The sequence below is a fragment of the Chiloscyllium plagiosum genome, chromosome 40 (genome assembly GCF_004010195.1).
Source record: "Chiloscyllium plagiosum isolate BGI_BamShark_2017 chromosome 40, ASM401019v2, whole genome shotgun sequence".
Lineage (NCBI taxonomy): Eukaryota > Metazoa > Chordata > Chondrichthyes > Orectolobiformes > Hemiscylliidae > Chiloscyllium > Chiloscyllium plagiosum.
The window spans coordinates 4227382-4251953 of record NC_057749.1 but is presented as its reverse complement, the minus strand read 5'-3'; the positions used below and the strand labels follow the sequence as shown (position 1 = coordinate 4251953).

General features: G+C 44.4%; 1 long non-coding RNA gene across 2 annotated transcripts in view; it reads left to right on the top strand.

Moving 5' to 3' along the window:
• LOC122542647 overlaps positions 1–24151 on the top strand; it is a 57314-nt gene extending 33163 nt beyond the window's left edge. The window contains exons 1-2 of one of the 2 annotated variants that reach the window (XR_006309840.1): positions 17831–17871; positions 23809–24151. This is a non-coding gene — a long non-coding RNA (uncharacterized LOC122542647). Of the gene's footprint in view, positions 1–17830; positions 17872–23808 lie in introns of those variants that run through there. The other variant, XR_006309841.1, reaches the window with a different exon arrangement.
• Positions 24152–24572: the final 421 nt, after the last annotated feature.

Sequence of the window (24572 nt, the reverse complement as noted above, 5' to 3'; positions counted from 1 at the left end):
GACATCCTCAGTGCTTGGGAGCCTCCTGTGAAAGCGCTTCTGTGATCTTTCCTCCGGCATTTGTAGTGGTTTGAATCTGCCGCTTCCGGTTGTCAGTTCCAGCTGTCCGTTGCAGTGGTCGGTATATTGGCTCCAGGTCGATGTGCTTATATGCACAGATTCAATCAATAAGCACATCGACCTGGACCCAATATACCGGCCACTGCAGTGGACAGCTGGAACTAACAACCAGAAGCGGCAGATTCAAACCACTACAAATGCCGGAGGAAAGATCACAGAAGCGCTTTCACAGGAGGCTCCCAAGCACTGAGGATGTCACCTAGACAGGGGGACGAAACGTCTGCAACACAAATTCCCAGCTTGGCGAACAGAACCACAACAGCTCAAAAAGGTGGCTCACCACTAGTTTCTCGGGACAATTAGCGACCAATGAATTGTTCCAACTTTGCAGTAGGCCATACAGCCCATCGTGCCTGCACTAGCTCTCCAAAAGTGCATTGCTAAATAGAGCCAATCGTCTGCTTTCTCCCTATGCCCCTGCACTCTATTTCTATCCAAATAATCCTCCAATGCCCCTCTCGAATATCTCAATTGAACTTGTCTCCACCTGATTTCCATTCCATATCCTACCTACTCACTGAGTGAAAAAGAATTTTTTTTTGCACATTAGTTTAAGTTTATGCCTGTCCAGTCTGTAAACCACAGTTTCTCCCTGTCTATTCATGGTTTTGGAAATCTCTCAGCCTTCCCTTTTTCCAAAGTGGAACTGTTCCAACTTCCTCAACCTATCCTTGTCACTGAAGTTTCTCATCATCACTCTGCACTGTCTCCAATGCATTCACATCCTTCCTGGGCACTGAACACGTTAATCATGGCCTTGCCAGTGACACCCACATCTTAGGAAAGAATACAAAATGTTACCTAGCTTCCTTTAGCAGTGGTTCCTTGTATGAAGAGGTCCAGCAACCAGCCTCCACTTAAACCATGTGTGGCACTGGAAAAGCACAGCAGATCAACCAGCATCCGAGGAGAGTTAACCTTTCGGGTATAAGCCCTTCATCAGGAATGCTGCCCACCCTGCTGTGCTTTTCCTAGCGCCACCCTTTTCGATTCTGACTCGCCAGCATCTGTAGTCCTCACTTCCTACACTTCCTTACAGGAGAGGCAATGGCCAAGTGGTTTTATAACCAGATTATTAATCCAGAGACACAGGGTAATATTCTGGGGACCTGGGTTTGAATCCTGCCATGGCACATGCTGAGATTTGAATTCAATGAAAAAAAATCTGGATTTAAGAGTCTAATGGTGACCGTGAAACCATTGTCATTGTCGGCAAAGATCCATCTGGTTCACTAATGTCCATCAGGTAAGGAAACTGCTGACCTTATCTGGTCTAGCCTACATGTGACTCTACAGCCACAGCAATGTGGTTGACTCTCAACAATCAGGGACAGGTAATAAATGCTGGCTCAGCCAGTGAATGAATATTTACAAAAGTACCATGCTAAACATGTCCTTGGTCTCCTGTTGAACTTCCAGGTGCAGGTCGTGCTGCCAGAACACACATTTTGGCAAAACAAATTCACTGCAATGCGATAGATGAATTGGGGACACTGTTTGTAAAGCACACAGTTTTAAAACCTGGGTTGGCTGTAATGTGATTGCATCACCAACACTTTGAGCACTGTTTCCAAAGCGTGATCTCTCTCATAAAGTGGGGTTGCGCAAGAACACAACTGTCGCATTATAGAAGAACTGACTGTAGTGACTTGTGTTGGTAATGTTGTTAGCATACTTCAAAATAAAACAGAGAGCACATAAACCATCATTCAATCGCTCAGGATAGCAGGCCATTCAGCCTATCAAGTCCACACCCACCCTCTGAAAAGAATCCCAGCCAGGCCCAGCTCCTACCCTATTCCCCATGGCTAATGCACTTGGCCTGCACATCCTTGTTAGTACAGGACAATTTCGTGTTGTCAATCCACCTAACCTGTACATCTCTAGGTTGTGGGAGGAAACCAGAGCACCCGGGGGAAACCCACTCATACACGGTGAGAATGTGCAAACTCCACACGGACAGTCAATAGACAATAGACAATAGAAAATAGGTGCAGGAGTAGGCCATTCTGCCCTTTGAGCCAGCACCACCATTCATTATGATTATGGCTGATCATCCTCAATCAGTATCCTGTTCCTGCCTTATCCCTATAACCCTTGATTCTACTATCCTTAAGAGCTCTATCCAACTCTTTCTTGAAAGTATCCAGAGACTTGGCCTCCACAGCCTTCTGGGGCAGAGCATTCCACACACCCACCATTCTCTGGTGTCCTAGGATGGAATCAAACTGGCACTGTGAGGCAGCAGTACTAAACACTGAGTCACCATGCTGTCCCAAAATCAGACCCGAAGCAAAATGTCTTTCTTCATTACGTCCCGTTGAACTTAAAAATAATTTTAAAGGTGACTTTTGAAGCCTCACGCAATCATTTATTCATGGCTATCACACAACAAAAATGTCACTGGAAATGTTCTCTTTTCATTACAACAGAATCTGATCTGATACAAAAAGTTCACAATCCATAAGAAACATTTACTGCTGGTTTCGGTAAAGAGAGATTAAAGAGAAGAGGAATGGTATTACAGCCAACTCATGTTTTAAAATTTTGCGCTTTAGAAACAGCATCCCCAATTCATCTATCGCATTGCAGTGAATTTATGTTGCCAAAATGTATGTTCTGACAGAACGGCCTGCATCTGGAAGTTCAACAAGAGACCGAGCACATCAAAAAATGTGAGAAGTAGTGACAGTGGGTTGTCTTACACCAAGGTTTTTGTGAAACAACCGCTAACTCTCAGATTTGTTGTGCAGGGACAGGACTGTATTAAAGAATGAAGCAGAATTTTCAACAGGTGTAACTTATGAGCAACGCAAATGATTGAAGAAATTCACAAAGTAGCTAAATTTCAGTAAAGTCCAGCTGTGAGTAACATCCACACTCATTTCCTTAACAGAAGAATAACACAACTTCACTTGTACACCATGGTTACATAAAAACTTTACAGTAATGTCTAGGTGCCAGTTCTTGATGAGGAAGAAAGATTTGAACCCAAAATCAAGCCTGCTCAGAGATAAACATTGCCACTAATCTAAGGCTGGCATCTCACTGTAGCACAGTCACCTACCCTATTCCCTACGGCTAATGCACCTGGCCTGCACATCCCTTGTTAGTACAGGACAACTAGATGCAAGAAGGAATTTGGACAGAATGAGGTCCTCCAAAAAAAAAGATGAACAAAAGGCCAATTAATCAGTTTCTTGAATAATCAATAATCATTTAAATGGAGAGAACATTTCTTTGGAAAAATATCTCAGTATCGTTTCATATCCCATTCTCTAAAACATAGCACGTCAACAATACATCTCTCCCTCAGCACTGAAGTGTTTTTGTAAATTAATGAAGCACTCACAAGTGTTAGGCTGGAACCACTTTTCTTAAAAATAAAACACTCCACAAAAGAGCTAAAGAAAATAAATTCCAGTCAAGACCTTGTGAAGTTAAAACGTCAAATTGAACACCAAAGTGAGTTGTTAAGCAGTGCCTCTGAAGTCCTGACCAATATTTATCACTCAGAACATCAGAAAAGGATAGGGTGAATAGCCAAAGTTTTTTCCCCAGGCCAGGAGAGTCCAAAACTAGAGGGCACAGTTTCAAGGTGAGAGGGGAAACATTTAGAAGGGACCTAAGGAGCAACTTTTTCACACAGAGGGTGGTGCGTGTATAGAATGAGCTGCCAGAGGAAGTGGTGGAGGCTGGTACAATTACAACATTTAAAAGTTAAAAATCACACAACACCATGTTCTCGTCTAACAGGTTTAATTGGAAGCACACTAGCTAGCGTCGCTCTGAAAGCTAGTGTGCTTCCAATTAAACCTGTTGAGCCATAACCTGGTGTTGTGTGATTTTTAACTTTGTACACCCCAGTCAAACACCGGCATCCCCAAATCATAACATTTAAAAGTATCTGGATGGTACATGAATAGGAAGGGTTTAGAGGGATATAGGCCAAATGCTGGCAAATGGGAGTAGGTTACTTTAGAATATCTGGTCGGTATGGATGAGTTGGGCCAAAAGGTCTGTTTCTCTGTACATCTTTATGGCTTTGTGATAGAATTGATCAGCATCTTCTTCTTGAGGTCTCTGGTAAAAGGCAATTCTAACCCACAGCACTGTGTGATTTCTACCATTGAGTAAGAAAAGGAAGCTAGAGTGGAGATTGAACTCCGTGCCAACCTCCTAACTGCTCTAATTCCATTTTGCAGCACTTGGCCCATAACCGTGTATGCCGTGTTAGCAACCAGCAGAACCTCATATCCAAGTCTGAATCTCAACCCTGTCAGAAGGAATTTGAGGCATTCACCATGTTACCATTAATGTCCATAATACACAACCTTTTCTCTTATTATTATTTTCTCTATTCATTTTTTGCCAATTTACCAATCAAGAACTGGCAAAATCATAAGATTTGAGAGTATGATTAAGAAAGGACATTGAGCTATGCTTTGTAGAGCTGAAACTACAACAGTTGGTGTTCATCAGGGATTGCCAATAGTGTTTCCTTTTTGCCAAGGCTGTGCACATGATGCCTTGACAAATATCAGCAATCTGTGAGTAATGAGAGGCATAAGGCACCCCCTAATCAGCAGGTTTGAAGACACAAAGCTTATACCCTGACAGTTCTCAGCTACACAGTAGTTCCTCAGAATTATGTGTTTTTGCTTTAAAGAACCTGAATTTCTTTGATTGAGGTGGGGGTTAAGGCTCTCGATTCTGCATTTGTTTGGCAAAGTCAAACAAAAGCATAAGGAATGGGAGCTGCTATAATTCACAATCAGTGACTGGCTCTGCATTCTGGGCTTGAGTCAACATCAGTGAAGAGAGACAATTGATTAGGATTGATGGTACAATGCACATTTATAGCTTCAGAATTAATAGCCTTAGAATGGACATGTGTAGTTGTCATGTCAAATGAGATATCTGTCACAGCATCTTTTCTGAGCATGATGGGAAATGCCACCAGGGCAGCGTGGTGGCTCAGTGGTTAGCACTGCTACCTCACAGGGTCCCAGGTTCGATTCCATCCTCAGGCAACTGTTTGTATGGAGTTTGCACATTCTCCCCGTATCTGTGTGGGTTTCCTCTGGTTATTCCAGTTTCCTCCCACAATCCAGGTTAGATGGATGGGCCTTGCTAAACTGCCCATAGTGTCCAAGGATGTGCAGGTTTGATGGGTCAGCCATGGGAAATGCAGTATTACTGGAATGGGGTGGGATGCTCTTCGGAGTGTCAGTGTGGACTCGATGGGCCAAATGGCCTCCTTCCCCACTGTAGGGATTCTATGTAACCAATAAGGCAGTAGTGATGGGATACAGAACCAACTCTATGAAAACCTCAATAAGTTTGGAACTTAAGGATGTTCGTAGCTAAATCAACAATTTGTAAAATGAGCAGAAAACATTATTTGCTCATTGTAATAACCAACATGCTGTAGTTAGTGAGAACATAAAAGGGACATCTGCAGAGCATGTGTAACTTTGTTTAATGATGAGGATGTGTAAACTAAGTGCAAAGATAGCAGAAGACAATTGAACTGTAAAAGAAATTGAAATGAAATAATGAAGATATAAATTGTCGTGCAGTGGAGCGGGTTAAGGGAACTTTTACTCACTGTGTTTTCCAGCAAATGCTTGTAAAATGAAGTCAGTAATTGCTGAACACAAGATTCGAAGTGGTTTTTAAAACACTTCATCCAGATTAAAACTAATCTGTTACCACACAGCAATGCTGTAGTCTGCAACTTCCCAGCACAACTCATACTGGTGTGCCATCTTTAATATGAAATGGTCTAAGGAGTGTCACATGAGATTTCCAAAATAAGGTTTATTGTTGAGCCACATAAGTAGATAGTAGAGGTCAAATAGGTGGGTTTTAAGGAACAACTTAAAGAAGAAAGGTGAAGGAGAGAGTTGAGAAGGTCTAGGGAGGGAATTCCGGAGGTAAGCGGTCTGAGTTACTACCCATAGTAGAGAGAAATGGTGGAAGAAACCAGCATTAGAGCATTATGGATCTCTCAGTGGGTTCGGGATTTGGAGCTCAAGAGGTTTTCAGTTGCCAGAGTAACTAGGATGGGCAATATTTTCAGACGTGTCTCTCGTATTCCAAGAAACAAGCCTTAAACCATGGCTCCCCCAAGTGGAGGGGAGGTCATGATCCCAAGTAGGGTTGTGAGATTTGATGCAGCTGCTGTGGAGCTTTGACTGACCGACTATGGCTATGTCCTTCACTGCAACAGAAACCCCCCTGCCCCGGTCTCAGGTTGGCCCCCGCCCCACACCAATCCCCACCCACTCACAGAGTGGCCCAAAAATAATCAAGCCTCAAAATGGGGTCACAGCGGGAATACATTTGGGAAGCACTGTCTGAATCATAAGCCAATGTATTGCTCAGTGGTATAAATGTTAATTCCTTTTCCCCAGTGTCCTTTGTTCTAGAGTGCATCTCGGGGGGGGCACACTTTTAAAACTTCTCAGTGTACTGTCATTGTAAAGATTTTAGTTGAGATCGATAGCACTGATTGTGCAGCTTTGCACCACAGGGAATACAACAGAATGGCTTGCTTATCCAGAGAGTTTGAAACAGACATAACGGGCTAAAGACTTATTTGCAAGCTGTTCCTTCTAAATGTGAATCTGTGAACAGTCAACCAGTTGATTATAGCAGGGAGGTGACAGCAGGAGAGCAGAGCTACTGCTGATGTCAAATTTATCACTACAGTCTCCTCTGTGTAATGTCTCAGAGGTAATGGATCTTGGCATGAGGTGAAGCATTTGTACAACAGGCAAAAACAGCAACATCATTAATGGTTGCATTAGTTAGAGCACTATGTTTTCCTGTTTGCACTCTTTTCACCAGTTCTCTTGCTGTCCTGTTCCCTCATCAGTTCAATTGCCTTCGTTACCTTCCAAAGGTCGAGTGATGGGGCAAAACACCAGGCACTGAAGCATTGGACATCCACAGAGTATTGAGACAGTCACCAGTGAGCTGCTCTGGTCATGTAGCCCAAATGTCTGGCACTCAGTTGCTGAAGGAATTCTCTGTGGACATGTTCTTTCCCGGGTGTCCTCTCATTATATCACTGCCTTCCAATACATGATAGATGACCAGCTGGATCAATCCCCAGTTCTTTAAGTGGGTCAGTTTCCTTTTCTTCAGTTTTTCTTTGGAAAAAGAAGGAAAAGGGCATGCTGCAGGGACACTCTGGAAAAAACTTTGGAATCATCTCCAAACAGTGGGAGATGTTTGCCTGAGATCACTTATGATTGAACTGTGCCTTTAAGAGGGATTTGTTCTGTATTGTTTCTCCTGTACAGAAGTGTTGTCACGGAATGTCTGCATCAGAAAGAGTGGGCAAACAGCTTAGAGCTCCCCAAGCAGATCTGTTTAATTAGACAGAAGGTGCATGAGTGGGTGGAGTTGGACTCGCACAGACCCAGGGTTTTAGTTTTGCTTTCAGTTGGGGTTTGGAGTCAGCTGTTGAAGCTGATAGATGCAGCTCACTCTCTCTCTCTCTCTCTCTCTCTCTCTCTCTGCTGCAGCAAAAAGCTTGAGTTCTCTCTCTGCTGCAAGATTGTTTCTTTTGGTGTTCCTTCTCCTAGATTGGAGAGGCGATAGCATGTGAGGAAAATCTATTTTGCTGAATTTGCCTTTGCAAAGGGTGTGTTTATGAGATGCTGCTTTATTTAAACGGGTGATGATTAATAGTTAAATAATATATTGTTTTGCTAAGTATTTTAATGGAGTTAAATTCATTCTGATTTTTCTTTTTTCTGACTGTATTTTAAGTGTGTTGTAAAAATAATGTACGTTTTGCTTAAAGCCTAATAGTTTAACCAGTCGAATCACATCTGGAACACACCACCTTACATTTACTTTTAAATAAAACAAAATGTTCAGGGATAGGTTATCTCCTTGTTATATTTTGAGGGGTTGGTCTTATCCATAACAATTATATTATCCAATCACATTCAAAGGTGTTCATATCTTCTTGCTGTTAGTGCACCTTCTAGATGTAACCACGCACTGTGCAATCACTAAAGTACCTATACTGTCTCTGTTTCCCTTTCAGTTTCTCCTGTTGCTGACACTGTCTATTTGCCCCTTTCATCAGCAGAAGGAATTGCAAAATTTGGGCTATTGTGACAAATGTCATCAGAAAAAAAAACATAGAAAAAAAGTATAAAATGTGAACACCTCCTCCTGGTATTGTGCAACTCTGTCATTTTGTGCTACAGCAAGAGATCTTTGACTTCCTAGTCCACATATCATTTTGCAACATTCTCCCTGTACCTGCAGTGCATGACATATGTCCATTGATAAAATGGCCATCAGCACTCAATGAATTTTGTAATGAATGCAGACCTTGAGGACTGAATGGAAAATAGGTTGGTAATATTCATTCACAAAAGCTTAAGAGTTTCAATTTAACCATTCTAAAGCAGAATTTATTATCATCATTGTTAATGTTATGAATGGCCAAAAATAATTGCACAGAATAACTGAATAACTCTTCAATTCAATAGTCTCCTTCCCAATCAATAGTAGCTCACATAACTACATTAAATTACGTAAGATTGATTGAAGGCAGAGTAAAGCTGAAAATTTGAATTGGTGCACAATTTCAAATGGTACCCTGAGGTGACTCAATCCTGGGGAAGCCATAACCTACATTTGGAGCTAAGATGCATCCATCAGGATGCGTTGGCAAGTTGAGATAATATTCATTATAAAACTGGCTAACATCCAGCTCACATTTGTCACGATAAATTGATCACCTATTTGAGGTATTTCAGAACTTAAACATTGCTAAAAAGAACATGAAATGAAAACATTTCAGCTCAAGATGTAAAACGTTGATTGTGTGCCTCTTTTTAACGATAAATTAAGTTGTATTTTCAGAGCTGTTGCTAGCTGATCCAGATTTAATCAATATCAATTTATACCAGAATGGATCCGCATTTCTCTGAGGTATCATGGTTCTAAATCTTTCACATCTGAATTAGGAACAACAGTAGGCCATTCAATGAAATGTTGTCACTTATTTGCAGGAGGTTAGGGTGTAAGAGTAGGGAGGTCTATGCATATCTGCAATGGGCTGGTGAGACTACATCTGGAAAACTGTGGCAGTTTGGTCCCCTTATTTAAGAAAATATGTTTTTTCATCGGAGGAAGCTCAGAGAAGGTGTGGGCCAGGAGACCTGAATTCAAGCCCACTTGCTCTGGAAGTGTGTCATAACATCTCTGAACAGGTCAACTAAGAGTATCTAAAACTATGACCAACTGCCATGCTCAAATGTTATCATAGAATTCTTACAGTGTGGAAACAGACTAGTTGGGTCATCAAGTCCACACCAACCCTCCCAGACCTATTCCCCTACCTTATTACTTTACATTTACCCCTGATTAATGCACCTAACCTACACATCCCTGGATGTTACTGGACAGTTTAGCATATCCAATTCATCTAACCTGCAGATCTTTGGACTGTGGGAGGAAACCCATGCAGACACAGGGACAATGTGCAAGCTCTACACAGACAGTCACCCAAGGCTGGAATCGAACCGGGATCCCTAGCACTGTGAGGCAGCAGTGGTAAACACTGAGCCACCGTGCTGCACATTGGCAGTCCAGTGGTTATAATGGTGGCTCAGAGTTTGCACATGGTCCTTGTGTCTGCAAGGCTTTCCTCTGGGTGCTCCGGTTTCCTCCCACAGTCCTTGGATTTGCAGGTTAGGTGGATTAGCCATGGGAAATGCAGGGTTACAGGTCTGAGTGGGATGCTGTTCAGAGGGATTGGTGTGGATTCAATGGGCCAAATAGAGTTCTTCCATGCTGTAGGGATTCTATGATTCAATTATACCTTAGCAGACCCTGTTCGATCATACAATTCCTGTCTAGCTCCTTAACTGGATTCCATCCCATGCTGGTCTCCTGGACGGACAACCATTTTCTGCTCTAGGACCTTTCAAACCCAACACTTGTTTTTGATCTTTCAGTGACCATTAATGGCCTTATTTGCAACACTCAACTGCTGACCCAGAGCTGGGACAAAAACCATGGGTCCCAGACCTGGATCTGACCTGATCTGTACCTTCCATCTGACTTCAATTTCTCCCCACAATCTGAACAGAGTAGACCCAATAAAGCCCCAGAGCCCAACCAGAAGAAAGAAAAACAGTAAAACCAGTTGTGAATGAAAAGAGGAAATTTTTAAATACTCTTTGATGGCATGGGGACATCATTGGCAAGGTCAGACTTTGTCACCCATTCCAATTACTCTTGATCTTGTGCCTTGCCAGACCATCACAGAAGACCCTGTTTTGTGTCTCTCAGAACAGTGCTCCAGTATAACCAGTGCATTCTATGATTCTTACCATTCTTACCCAGCCTTGCTTACATGTGACTCCAGACCACAGCAGCGAGGTTAACTCCTAACTGTCTTATGCAATGAGTCAAGAGTGTGGTGCTGGAAAAGCACAACAGATCAGGTAGCATCCGAGGAGCAGGAGAATTGATGTTGCGGGCAAAAGCCCTTCATCAGGAATGCAGGAACCCCCCAACCTGAAACGTTGATTCTCCTGCTCCTCGGATGCTGCCTGACCTGCTGCGGTTTTCCAGCACCACACGCTCAACTCTGATCTCCAGCATCTGCAGTCCTCACTTTCTTCCTGTCTTCTCTTAATGTGGGTTGGTAAATTTGCGGATGACGCTAAGGTAGGCAGAGGTGTGGATAGTGCCAAAGGATGTTGCGGGTTACAGGGAGACATAGATAAGATGCAGTGCTGGGCAGAGAAGTGGCAAATGGAGTTTAATGCAGAAAAATGTGAGGTAATTCATTTCGGAAGAAAGAACAGGAATGAAGAGTTGGGATAATTGTAAAATGCTTGGCAGTGTAGATGAACAGAGAGATCTCAGTATCCAGCTGCATAAATCCCTGAAAATTGCCACTCAGGTTGAGAGGGTTGTTAAGGTGGCATGTGGTGTGTTGGCGTATATTGGTAGGGGGATTGAGTTTTGGAGCCATGAGGTCATGCTTCAGCTGCACCAGACACTGGTAAGGCCGCACCTGGAGTGTTGTGTGCAGTTCTGTCACCGTATTATAGGAAGGATGTTGGAAGCTTTGGGAAGGGTTCCGAGGAGATTTACTAGGATGTTGCCTGGTATGGAGGGAAGGTCTTATGAGGAAAGGCTGAGGGAACTGAGGCTGTTTTCATTGGAGAGGAGAAGGTTGAGAGGTGACTTAATCAAGACATATCAGAGGGTTAGATAAGGTGGACAGTGAGAGCCTTTTTCCTCGGATGGTGAAGGCTAACACAAGGGGACATAGCTTTAAATTGAGCGGTGATAGATTTAGGACAGATATTAGAGGTAGTTTCTTCACTCAGAGAGTAGTAGGGGCATGGAGCAGCCTGCTTTCAACAGTAGGAGACTCACCAACGTTAAGGGCATTTAAATGGAAGCGGCAGAGACAAACCATTATAAATGCCAGAGGAAACAACACAGAAGCGCTTCACAGGAGGCTCCCAAGCACTGGGGATGTCACCTAGACAGGCGACGAAACGTCTGCAACACAAATTCCCAGCTCGGCGAACAGAACCACAACATTTAAATGGGTATTGGACATACATATGGATAATAATGGGACGGTGTAGGTTAGACGGGCATCAGATTAATTTCACAGGTCGGCACAACATTGAGGGCCGAAGGGCCTGTTCTGCGCTGTAACGTTCTATGTTCTATGTTCTGTGAAGGTCCAGTAATGCACAAGTTGAAGGGCAATTGGAATGGGCAACAAAATCTGTTTTTTTTAGAATGTTATAATCATCTAAGAGTCATTATTGATGTTTATTAAAAATAATAACAATGAAGCCAGGAACATGGGTTCAATTCTCACACCAGCTGAGATTACCACAAAGGACTCTTTATCAACCTCTCCCCTCGCCTGAGATAGGGTGACCCTCAGGTTAAACCACCATCAGACATCTCTCTCTCTCTTATGAGACAGCAGCTGTATGGTGACTCTACCTTTATTAATGTTGAATCATTTTAACAAAATTCAAAACCATTCCATATTACAGGGCAGCCCTAGGTGGAAATTGATTAAAGTTATAAATGTTTCTATATTTCTCTGTGTAAAGACTGTCTTCATTCATTAGTTCTGATACAGGGGGCTTAATATATTTGAAACAACTTTCCTGGAAATTTTAACAGCCAGGAAATTTTAATGACTATTGTTTCTATTCCTACTGGAGGCTGATTTGGTCCTCAGTCTCTGTTCGTGATTAAGGTGACACAACGATTACATTAAGAAACAATTTCCAGTGCATCATTAATCTGATAAGGAGAATGTAAGCAATATGTTACTTTAATGCATTTATTATTCAATGGACTGAAGGGCTGGCTTAGTTCAACAGTCTCAGTGGAAGATATGCGTGATTTGTTTTTATAAGATTCAGAATGATTGAAACTTGATCAGGTGTGCAATGAAAATATAAGCAGCAATGAAAACTTGCTCAGTAATTTCCTGCTAAGTTTGCACTTCTTGCACATACAAACAGCATTTCCCTATATTCTTTCAGTGTTAAAGCTCTGAAATTAATGAATGAGGGAAAGCTGTGTGTGCACCTTCAACCAAGAAGGGGGAATCACATCTTTGTCCTGATTTTTTTTTAGTCTAAAGAGCAGAATGTGTGACTCCTAACAGAACTGGAAAAAAAAATTGGAAGAGAGAAGATGAGGGATGGTTTAACCTGAGGGTCACCATGCCTCAGATGAGGGGAGAGGTTGGGAAGGAGAGTCTTTCAAGGTAACCTCAGCTGGTATGAGAATTGAACCCATGCTCCCAGCTTCACTCTGCATAACCTACCAAACCCCTTCAACACATGGAGCTCAAAGAGTGTCTGTAATATTGTTCTTTCAAAGACATGTAGCATTCATATTTAGTCAAAGGGACTTTTCTCAGACCTTGGTTGTAACGTAAGGTCTGCTTGTAGACAAGTCCAATGTAGGGAAAGAGGAAACTTGTAAAAATTCTTTGATGGCATGAGGACATCATTAGCGAGGTCAGAATTTGCCACCCATTCCAATTGCCCTTGAATGTGTGCCTTGCTGAACCATCGCAGAAGACAGTTAGGAGTCAACCAACCTCATTGCTGTTGTTCTGGATCACAAGTAAGCAAAACCGGGTAAGAACAGCAGATATTCTTCCCTAAATCATAGAACCCCTACCGTGTGCGGGCAGAGCATTCAGCCCACACTAACCCTCCAAAAAGCATCCCATCCAAACCCACGCCTGCAACCCCACATTTCCCATGGCCAATCTACCTAATCTGCACACATCTTTGGAATGTGGGAGGAAACCCAGGCAGACACGGGGAGAATGTGCAAACCCCACACAGGCAGTCGCCCAAGGCTGGAATCGAACCCGTATGCTGTCAGGTAGCAATGCTAACCACTGAGTCACCATGGCACCTCAGGTGGATGTCAGTAAATCAGGGGAGTTCTGCTTTAAAAGATGATTGATGATGGTTACATGCTCACCATTACTGAGACTAACTTTATGTATTCCAAATTAATTAATTCAATTCAAATCCCATCTTCTGCAATGCGCTTTGAATCTGTGTCTTCAGAACGTGAACCTGGGTCACTGTTTAATCAGTCTATTGAAGTTACTTTTAGACTGGTGACATTGGTATTATGCCACCAGTTGCCTGTTATGAATCAAGCCTAAATGTTAGAGCCTTGGTAGTTAACAGCCTTCCTGCGGGAAGATTTTTCTCCTGCCAATTTTATTCCAGTTCACACGAATTCATGGTGTAATTGTTCACCTGTAGAACACATAATAATACAGCACAGGAACAGGCCCTTCGACCCACCATGCCATTCCAAACATCCTGGTCTGTATTCTCTATTCCCTGCCTGTTCATGTCTGCTTCTCCCCTGCCAGCACGTTTCAGGTATCTAACACTCTGTGTGTAAAAAAGAAATGCCTCACACATCTTTAAACTTTCCCCCTCTCACCTTAAACCTATGCCCCCAGAAAATGGCTATCCACCCTATCCATGCCTCTCATAAGTTTATATATTTCAATCAGGCCACTCCTCAGCCTCTGATGCTCCGGCGAAAACAATCCAATCTCTCCTCAAAGCTAACACACTCGTGTCCAAGCAACATTCTGGTGACTCTATTCTTTACCCTCTGCAAAGCCTCCACACCCTTCCACTGGTTTGGCAACTTGGACTGCGCACAGTACTCCAAATGTGGCCCAACTAAGGAATGGTATATCTGCAACATGACTTGCCGACGTTTCTACTCAATGCCCCAACCAATGAAGGCGAGCATGCCATATGCCTTCATTACCACCTTATCCACTGCTGGTTGCAGGGAGAGTGTGGGCCCAGCAGTAAAGAGAAGGCACCTTAAAGAGTGGCAACTCCTACACTGGGGTTTTCAGCACTGGTGGTGGTAAGATAGTGGTAAGATGATGGAGGACTCTCTTTCAGTTATATCTTTTTACTGTTTTTTTTCTGAAGTGATTCAAAATGACGCTGCATTGTGGCGAGTGTTGAAGCTTTTCACTGTTTTTTACGATATTATTCACTGTAAAATGCAAGTGACAACAATAATCATCCATTCATTCACTTGTATTGGCACTTTAAGGCAGCATGGCTCAGTGGTTCGCACTGCTGCCTCACAGCTCCAGGGACCTGGGTTCAATTACTCCCTCAGTTGACTGTCCATGTGGAGCTTGCATGTTCTCCCAGTGTCTCTCTGGGTTCCTTCCGGTTTCCTCCCACAATCCAAAGATCTGTAGGTTAGGTGGATTGGCCATGGGAAAGTGCCCAGAGTGTACAGGGATGGATAGGTTAGGTGTGTTAGTCAGGGGTAAATGTAGAGGAATAGGTAGGGAAATGGGTCTGAGTGGGTTACTGTTTGGTGTGGATATATTGGGCCAAATGGCCGGTTTCCACACTGTAGGGATTCTAACAATTGGCTGATTGTTAATATGCATCTAACTGCTGGTGGGTGGCATTTTCCCAGGGCAATGCAGGTCAGTTTTTGGAGGCAGGAGAAGTGGAGAGAAAGTACATTCAGATGGAGTTTTTCAAAAAATTCAATCTCAGGATGTTAGCTCTGCCAGCATTTATCACCCATCCTTTACAGCCAGGGTCACCCACATCATAGTGGGTCTGCACTTATATATTGACCAGACCAGGTCTAAGGAGAACAATTTACTTTTCAACAGGACATCACTGAACCAGATGGAAACGCCCCACTAACAGTGGTCATCATTAGGCTCTTTAGTCCAAATTTTCATTGAATTCAAATTCATCTACCATGGTGGGATTTGAACCCAGGTCCCCTGAACATTGCCTTTTTTTTGGAATTAACAGCCTAGCTACAATACCAGTAGACCATCACCTCCCTTCCTCTATAGGCATTCTATTCTATTCTATGAACTTGCATTCCAAGATCCCTTTATTTATCAATGCACCTATGGGTCCAGCCACTCAGTATACTTCCCTTGAACATTTGATCTCCCAATATGCATCACCTCACACTTGTTGATGAGAGGAAAGGGAAGAATCGAGTGAGATGAAGGTAGATAGCATGATTCTTAGTCCTGATGCAGGCAGGCGGTATTCAGGACTCGTGGTGTGAGAAGTAGAGTGAGGGAAGATCGAGTGAGGGAAGATGTTGCAGGCAATCGTGAGGGGGGGCTAACATGAACCTTTAGGGTGAGGTGGGTGTACTGGCAGAGATAGAGTGAGTGTGTGAGGTGTCGGAGAGAAGGGTGAGGCATGTACCCTGGAGGACTGGAGAAGGCCATTCTTGTGGTGCTGCCATGGAAACGGCACTGACCCAGGTGGTGACCCTGGGCCAGCGTCTGATGTTGTGGCCTCCTCTGCTGATCTGGGCAAAGAGGTCACCACACTTATACACCGCCCCTTCGATTAGAACCTCCAGATTGTCATTGGTCCCCTTGGCCAAGCTTTTCAGTTTCTGTTCGTCAATGGGTGGGGCAGCTGCCAGGGCTCATCTGGGTGTACAGCTTAAAGGTGGCACAGTGGTGCATGGGATACCAGTCTTCTAGTGGATGTCTGAGGAGTGGTGAGTTGTTCTGGGAATGGTGCACAGTAAAAGGGGACTTGGAAACCATCGTGATGAACACAACAACATCTGGAGCAGGTGGTTAATGAGGCACAATTGGTAAGATAAAGCCAGCAGCCTCAAACCTGAAAACCATCCAAACATACTCGATCCAACTTGCACTCAGCCAAGAAAAAAAAGGTTCAGGGCATTCTGCTTTAACACAAATGTTGTGTTCCTCTGCAACCTCATGCTATAGAAAATGGCACTGTAGAAGATCGCTATAGGAAAATCATTATACCCATTCAGTAGAAAGTTTGCATTATCCAAACAGCATCCACAATTCATCTATCCCATTATAGCCAATTTGCGTTGACGACATCCATGTTATGCACAGAATGACCCGGAAGATTCACTCAACCCTTGCCCGCTATAATAAGCTGACAGCTGTAGCTTGTAGATTATTGAGTTAACTGTTAAATACCTCAGACAGCGGCTCCCTGTCACAACAGCCTCTCTGTCACAGGTCCACCTCACCTACACCAGGCCTCCACAGTGGGCTTGCTGTGTGTCTGATGGGACCAGCATCCAGCAGCATGCGATGCAGTGTGTCAATATTGACTCTGTTTTCACCCTACATCAGCTGGTATTCTGCAGTGAATCACCTCAGTCACTGCAAATTGCTGAGTTTGCAGCAGAAACATATGCTTGTATTGTCAAGGTGTAATTGGGACAATAAAAGATTGACACGTTTTAACAGGTTTTGGGTCACGGGCTGACTGGAAGACTGTGCTTTGGGAACTGCACTCAAATTTAGCTCAAAGTAATGGAGTGGTGATCCAGGGGAATCTATTGGCCTTTAGAGGTAGGATCCCTTCTGATTTAATTAAATCGATTGAAATGATGCCTCCTTCCTCTTTAACCTCGCAGGGAATAAGTTGGATGGCGGTCGTGTTAATCAAAAGCTGTTTCTTGTTCCAAGTTATTGTAACAGCTTGAAGATAACAAAATGGCTGATGGCACAACTGTTATTAGCAGGGAAAGGGATCAATCATTCTGATACTTTGTTTTCTTATTTATTTTTCTTTTTTCTTGCTGTTTTTTTCTCCAAACTGAGGAGATTCTATTCTCCCGTTATTTCTTTGTATTTTCCCCCCACACTACCGCCTAACAGCGGTAGTGCTTATATCTTTCCCCAGCACCCATGTCGTGTGTGTACAGGTGTAGGACAACTCCATACAATCCTGTCACAGTAGACGCTGCAAGACATGTCAGAGTGTGGACATAGATACCACCATTACGCGTGGGGACACCTCCCACCCCATTACATGGCAGGTACTCATGTGACTCAGCCAACGTTGTCTATCTTATACGTTGCAGGCAAGGGTGCCCTGAGGCATGGTACATTGGGGAAACCGAGCAAAGGCTACAACAACGGATGAATGGGCACCGCACAACAATCAACAGACAGGAGGGTTCCCTCCCAGTTGGGGAACACTTCAGTGGTCCAGGACATTCAGCCTCGGACCTTCGGGTGACCATCCTCCAAGGTGGACTTCGGGACAGGGAGCAGAGAAAAGTGGCCGAGCAGAGGCTGATAGCTAAATTCGGTACCTATAGGGAGGGCTTCAACCGGGACCTTGGGTTCATGTCACATTGCAGGTGACCACCATTGCACTATACACACACACGCACTCCTATACACACATACACACGGACACACTTACACACAGACGCGCACACAGACACACACACTCCCACACTCACACATGCACCCCCTCACAGGCTTAAGATACTCTGCACTCACTACACATACACATACACCTTCTCACACTCACAATCCCCAACCCAGACAAACACATACACACAGACAGACAAAGATCCACATGCAGACATATATTTTGTGGGGTGAATTTGTACTTGCAGGGTTACATTGAAATTGCTCAAAAACTGCATGCATTCATGTAGAACTCTGAGCTCAAAAACTGCCTGAATTTATGTAAAACTCCGTTATCTCACTTTTTAGATTAGAATCAATCTAAACATCATGGCATAGACAGAGAACACAGGGGGCTAACACCTTCAATATATTGTCTAGCTATCACCATTGTTAACAGCTAACCCAAGAATACAACTTTTTAATAATAAAAAAAGGTTTTGTGATTTCAACATGAAAGAAGTGAAACTATCGCTGTATTCTAACAGATGAAAGGCTTAACAGACAAAGAATTTTTCAATGTATAATTTCAGTTACATCACACTGTAAATTTTTGCTATTAATTTTGTGTTAGGATTGAGCTCTCCACTATCACCTGATGAAGGAGCGTCGCTCTGAAAGCTAGTGTGCTTCCCATTAAACCTGTTGGACTATAACCTGGTGTTGTGTGATTTTGAACAGGTGTAGGACACAGTAAAAGAACAACAAAGTGTGTAAATCTTTATTTATATTCCACCATCAGGAAGAAAAGAAACACAGTGGTCAGTGACAAGCAGTGCCCTTCTCAGGGGGCAATGCTGTGTGATCAAACAGTGAAGGGGAGGGCAGGGATTAAATCAAAATAGAGTTGGAGGGGAAAATAAAACACTCCACTCCACTCCCTGTGGTGTCCACCTCTCCCTGAAAATTCCAAGAGTGTTGGTAAACACCTAGTGCTCCTTCTCTCGGGACACCTGAATCCCCGTTTATATTTTCTTTTTTAACCGAGGTGATTCAAGATCTCCTGGTTATATTTTTTTCCCTCTTTTTTTGCCTACACTACCGCCTAACTGGGGTAGTGCTTATGTTTTCCCCAGCACCCATGGTGTGTGTGTGTGCAGGTGTGAGACACAGTGAGAGACACAAGGTGCACGAATCTTTATTCAAATTTCCACCACCAGGAAGAAAGGAAACAACCGAGTGGCCAGTGACAACTAGTGGCCCAGGGATTAAATCAAAATAGAGCTGGAGGGAGAAATAATACACTCCACTCTCTGTGGTGCCCTCCTCTCTCTGAAAAGCTCAAGGGTGACATTCTGATCTATTGGGAAGTGGCACATCACTGCCTTGTTAATGCAATGCAATCAAATTATAAACTGCGTGTTGTACCCTCTGTGAGGGATGGAGAATCCATGGAGTTTCTTGGAGGGCATACAACATTAATACAAAATTTCTGGCAAGAAATGTGATGACAGAAGAAAATGTGAGCAAGGCACATCTTGTACACAGCTATATTCTCCAGGTGATACCAAAGTAAAACAAAATTAATGCACGCTTTCTTTTAAAAGATGGTACAAAAGATATTCTGTGGTACTGTTACCAGTTAAAAATTGTAGTCAAGGATCAGCTAGAAGGTTATATTGATAGGATGGGTCAACATAGAATAGAGTGGGGGGGGCTTACATATAGCACAAGCATTGAGGACTTTGGATCAGAATGACCTGTTACTGTGTGGAATTCTGACTTAGGTCAGTTCAAAGTACACCGAGATATTGGGAAAAGGTACTCTTGGCCTGGAGTGGCACAAGGGCATAAGAACTAGGAGCAGGAGTAGGCCATATAGCCCCTCAAGCCTGCTCCACCATTCAATAAGCTCATGGCTGATCTGTTCATGGCCTCAGCTCCACTGACCCGCCTGCTCACCATAACCCTAAACTCCTTCACTGTTCAAAAATCCACCTTTGCCTTAAAAACATACAATGAGGTAGCTTCAACTACTTCACTGGACAGGGAATTCCACAGATTCACAACCCTTTGGGAGAAGAAGTCCCTCCTCAACTCAGTCCGAAATCTGCTCCCCCTTATTTTGAGGCTGCACTCCTCCCCCACCACCGTTTTCCCCCCACCCCCAACCCTGGTGTTCTTGCCCTGGTGTGAAGGTTTTCTTAAGCAGCTTGCTGGTAGTCCAGCACAACCTGGCACAGCCTCCCGGCACAAGGACTAGTCTCAGCGTGAAGGTCTCATCCTGGCATGGAGGTCTACTCCTGGCACAGGGGTCCAGTCCCGGCAAGAAGATCTAGCTCTGGCACAGAGATTCAGTTGCAGCACAGAGATCCAGCCTTATCACAGAGATCTAGTCCCAGCATGGCAGTCTGGTCCCAACATGAAGGTCTAGTCCTGGATTAGAGATCTAGTGCTAGCACGGAGATCTCATTCCGGCACAGAAGTCTAGTCCCAGCACAGAGGTCCAGTCACGACAATCAGGTCTATTCATGTCACTGGAGGTCTAGTCCCAGCATGGAGATTAGTCCCGGGACGAAGGCCCAACATGGAGGTCTGGTCCCGACACGGAGGTCTGGTCCCAGCATGGAGGTCTGGTCCCAGCATGAAGGTCTGGTCCCAGCATGGAGGTCTTGTCCCGGCACAGAGGTCTGGTTCCGGCATGGAAGTCTGGTCCCATTACGGAGGTCTAGTCCCGGCACAGAGGTCTAGTCCCGGCATGGAGGTCTAGTCCCGGCATGGAGGTCTAGCCCCAGTATGGAGGTCTGGTCCCAGAACAGAGGTCTGGTCCCAGCATGGAGGTCTAGTCCCGGCATGGAGGTCTAGTCCCGGCACAGAGGTTTCGTACTGACACAGAGGTCAAGTCCCAGTGGAGAGGTCTAGTCCCAGCATGGAGGTCTGGTCCTGGCATGGAGGTCTAGTCCTGGCACAGAGATTAGTCCAGGCACGGAGGTCTAGTCCTGGCATGAAGGTCTTGTCCTGGCTCAGAGGGCTATTCCCAGCACGGAATTCTGGTCCCAGCATGGAGGTCTTGTCCTAGCATGGAGGTCTGGTCCCGGCACAGGGGTCTGGTCCCAGCATGGACATCTAGTCCCAGCACGGAGGTCTGGTCCCTGCACGGAGGTCTGGTCCCTGCACGGAGGTCTGGTCCTGACATGGAGGTCTAGTCCCGGCACAGGGGTCTGGTCCCAGCATGGAGGTCTAGTCCCAGCACGGAGGTCTGGTCCTGGCATGGAGGTCTGGTCCTGGCATGGAGGTCTAGTCCCGGCACGGAAGTCTAGTCCCGGCACAGGAGTCTAGTCCCAGCATGGAGGTCTAGTCCCAGCACGAAGGTCTGGTCCCAGCACGGAGGTCTGGTCCCAGCACGGAGGTCTAGTCCCGGCACGGAGGTCTAGTCCCGGCACAGGGGTCTGGTCCCAGCACGGAGGTCTAGTCCCAGCACAGGGGTCTGGTCCCAGCACGGAGGTCTAGTCCCGGCACGGAGGTCTTGACCCAGCACAGAGGGCTATTCCCAGCACGGAGGTCTGGTCCCAGCATGGAGGTCTGGTCCCGACATGAAGGTCTGGTCCCGACACGGAGGTGTGGTCCCGGCACGGAGGTCTAGTCCCGGCACAGAGGTCTGGTCCCGGCGCAGAGGTCTGGTCCCAGCATGGAGGTCTGGTCCCTGTATGGAGGTCTAGTCCCGGCACGGAGGTCTGGTCCCGGCGTGAATGGTCTTATCCCGACATGGAGGGCTATTCCCAGTATGGAGGTCTAGTCCTGGCAAGGAGGTCTTTGTTTGGGTGGTGGCTCTCAAGTTTTCCAATGGCCCAGTGTGGTGGTCTCACCTAATCCACACATCTTTGGTCTGTGGGAGGAAACTGTAGCACCCAGAGGAAACCCATGCAGACACAGTACAAACTCCACACAAACAGGTTATACCAAGCAACCTTTTACTTAGGATGACTCTGTAAATGGCAACCTATAAACTTGTCACTGTACTCATTTTAGTACGTGTGACAATAAAGCTAATTCTAATTAAATTTAATGATCTCTCAGCTAGCCTTAACCCTAATACTGAGCCACACTGATCAGGAATTTCCTTAAATCATGCCCTTATATTGAATTAAAATTGCATCTGCAGTGCAGAAACAAACTGATTAGCTCATTAATCCATATTAATCCATAAGGTCCTACACTCCCATATAACCCAACTCTCCCTCCATCACCCAGCCCTCCCAACATTACCCAGCCCTCCCTACATCACCCAACCCTCTCAACATCACCAAACTCTCCCTACATCACCCAACCTTCCCAACTTCACCCAACCCTCCCCACATCACCCAATCCTTCCCACATCACCTCCTATTCTTTCTCCCTCACATTCTCATCCATCCTTCCTCTGAATTGTCACCTTTCAACAAATAAAATGTAAATAAAGTATACTACAGGACACCTCAAGCCACTCCTTTATAAAACTCGTGAAAAGTGCATAAATTGTTGAGGATTTAATGCATGGTACCCAGTAAGATATGACCTGTGGCTTTTAATACAAATGGCATTTTATTTTGTAAATTAATTACTTCCTTCAGAGACTAAAGAAAATCTGAGAATCTCAGCCTTAAATACATACTACGATAGCACTTCCAGAATTCCAAAAAAAATCATTTGAGTGAAGAAGTTTCTCCTTCTACTCTTACATGGTAAGTCCCTTACCCTGCGACTGTGTCCCCACCTTCCTAAATCCCCAGCTAAGGGGAAAAGCACCCTTGCAATGTCTGTCCTGTCCACTTTTCTGATGAAACTGCCTCTTCTGTTTCTAATATCAAGGAATATAGATCCAATTTACTCAACATCTCATCACCAGAAAGCCCCCTTTTCCAATGGTCCGTTCTATTGAGCATTCTTAAATGCTGCCTCCTTCTTAAATGTGGTGAGCAAAACTGCACGCAGTATCCCATATGTATCAGGAGATCTAGCACTGCAGTGGGTATGTCCTTTCCTCTGAACCAGAAGGTCCAGGTTCAAGATCCACTTCAGGATTTCAAGGTCAAGGACACTATGTTTATAAAAACAACCTTAGGCAAGTCCTGGTTGTACTAGGCAAACCATTGATAAATGCTAAGAGTGGGATATGTTCCTGGTCAACCATCTGATGGGAAAATAAGTGGAACCACCACCATTGTTATCCATAGCTCTAGGGACTACTGCCCAGAACAATGCCTGGGTAATTCCCTGATGCACCACACCATCTGAAGCTTGGATTTCCAAATCATCAACTCTGACAGGAGATTTCCAAGACACTTAATTTAGTGGTTAGCACTGCTGCGTCACAGTGCTGGAGATCCAGATTCGATTCCACTTGCGTGTGGAGTTTGCACATTCTCTCTTTATCTGAGTGGGTTTCCACTAGGTGGTCTAATTCCCTCCCACAGTCCAAAGATGCCATGATGTGGAGGAGCCGGTGTTGGACTGGGATGGACAAAGTTAAAAATCACACAACACCAGGTTATAATCCAACAGGTTTACTTGGAAGCACTAGCTTTCAGAGCGCTGCTCCTTCATCAGTTAGCTGTGACAGTTCCCCGATGAAGGAGCAGCGCTCCGAAAGTTAGTGCTTCCAAATAAACCTGTTGGACTATAACCTGGTGTTGTGTGACTTTTAACTTAGTCCAAAGATGAGCAGGTCAGGTGGATTGGCTGTGCTAAGTTGGCCATAGGGTTTCAGGGATGTGTAGGTGGATTAGTCATGGTGCATGCAGGGGAGTGGGTCTGGGTGAAATGCTCTTCAAAGCATCCCTGCAGTCTCAATGGGCAGAATGGCCTCTTTCTGTGCTGGAGGGATTCTATGATTCTATAATTTGGAAACAGTCGGCCACTCGGTCTGCTTTTCATACTTTTTCTCTTTCTCTGTTTTTTTTTAGATATCTTCAGTTATTATGGTTATTATCAAGATCCATTTTATCTTCTTTTAACAGCTTCAGTGGAAGGCTTCTCCCAGCCCAGAGACCAAGTAGCTTCCAGTGACCCAGCGTGATGATCTCAGCCCGGGCACGGCTGCATTTTCTGGGTATTCATTTGTGCTTTGATCGGCTTTCCCCAAGCCCGGAAGCTGTTAACTGATCTGTGGTAGACTTTGTCTTAATTTTAAAAATGATTATGAATGACTTCGGTCATTAATATAGTCGCTATGGTGTGTCAAAATGTTTCACTGTATTTTTCATTAAAAGTGTGCGTGACAATAAATTTCCATTCTATTTTTGTTCTGCAGTCTGTTCTGATACAATGCAATGGTTCCATTCCTGTGTGTTCCCACATTATAAGAAAATAGCAGCACAATTTACCCAATGGGACTGGAATTGCATTGTAGCCAATAATGGTAGCATTACGAAAATAATGGTCTAAATTCTTTAATCGCGTTCTAGCCAATTCATGTTGAAAACACACGTGTTATTGTAGAACCAACATTATTTTTACATGACAGCAGTCACTCCAGCTCAAAAAGTACTTCCTTACCTGGAAGGTGCTTTGGGGCATCCTGAGGTTGTGAATAACACTATACAAATGCAAAATTTCTCTTTCTTTGAGTTCTGATGAGAAGTCACTGGATTCAAAGCATTCACTCTGCTTTCTTCCCAATAGATGCTGCCAGACCTGCTGAGTTTCTCCAGCCATTTTTGTTTCATAG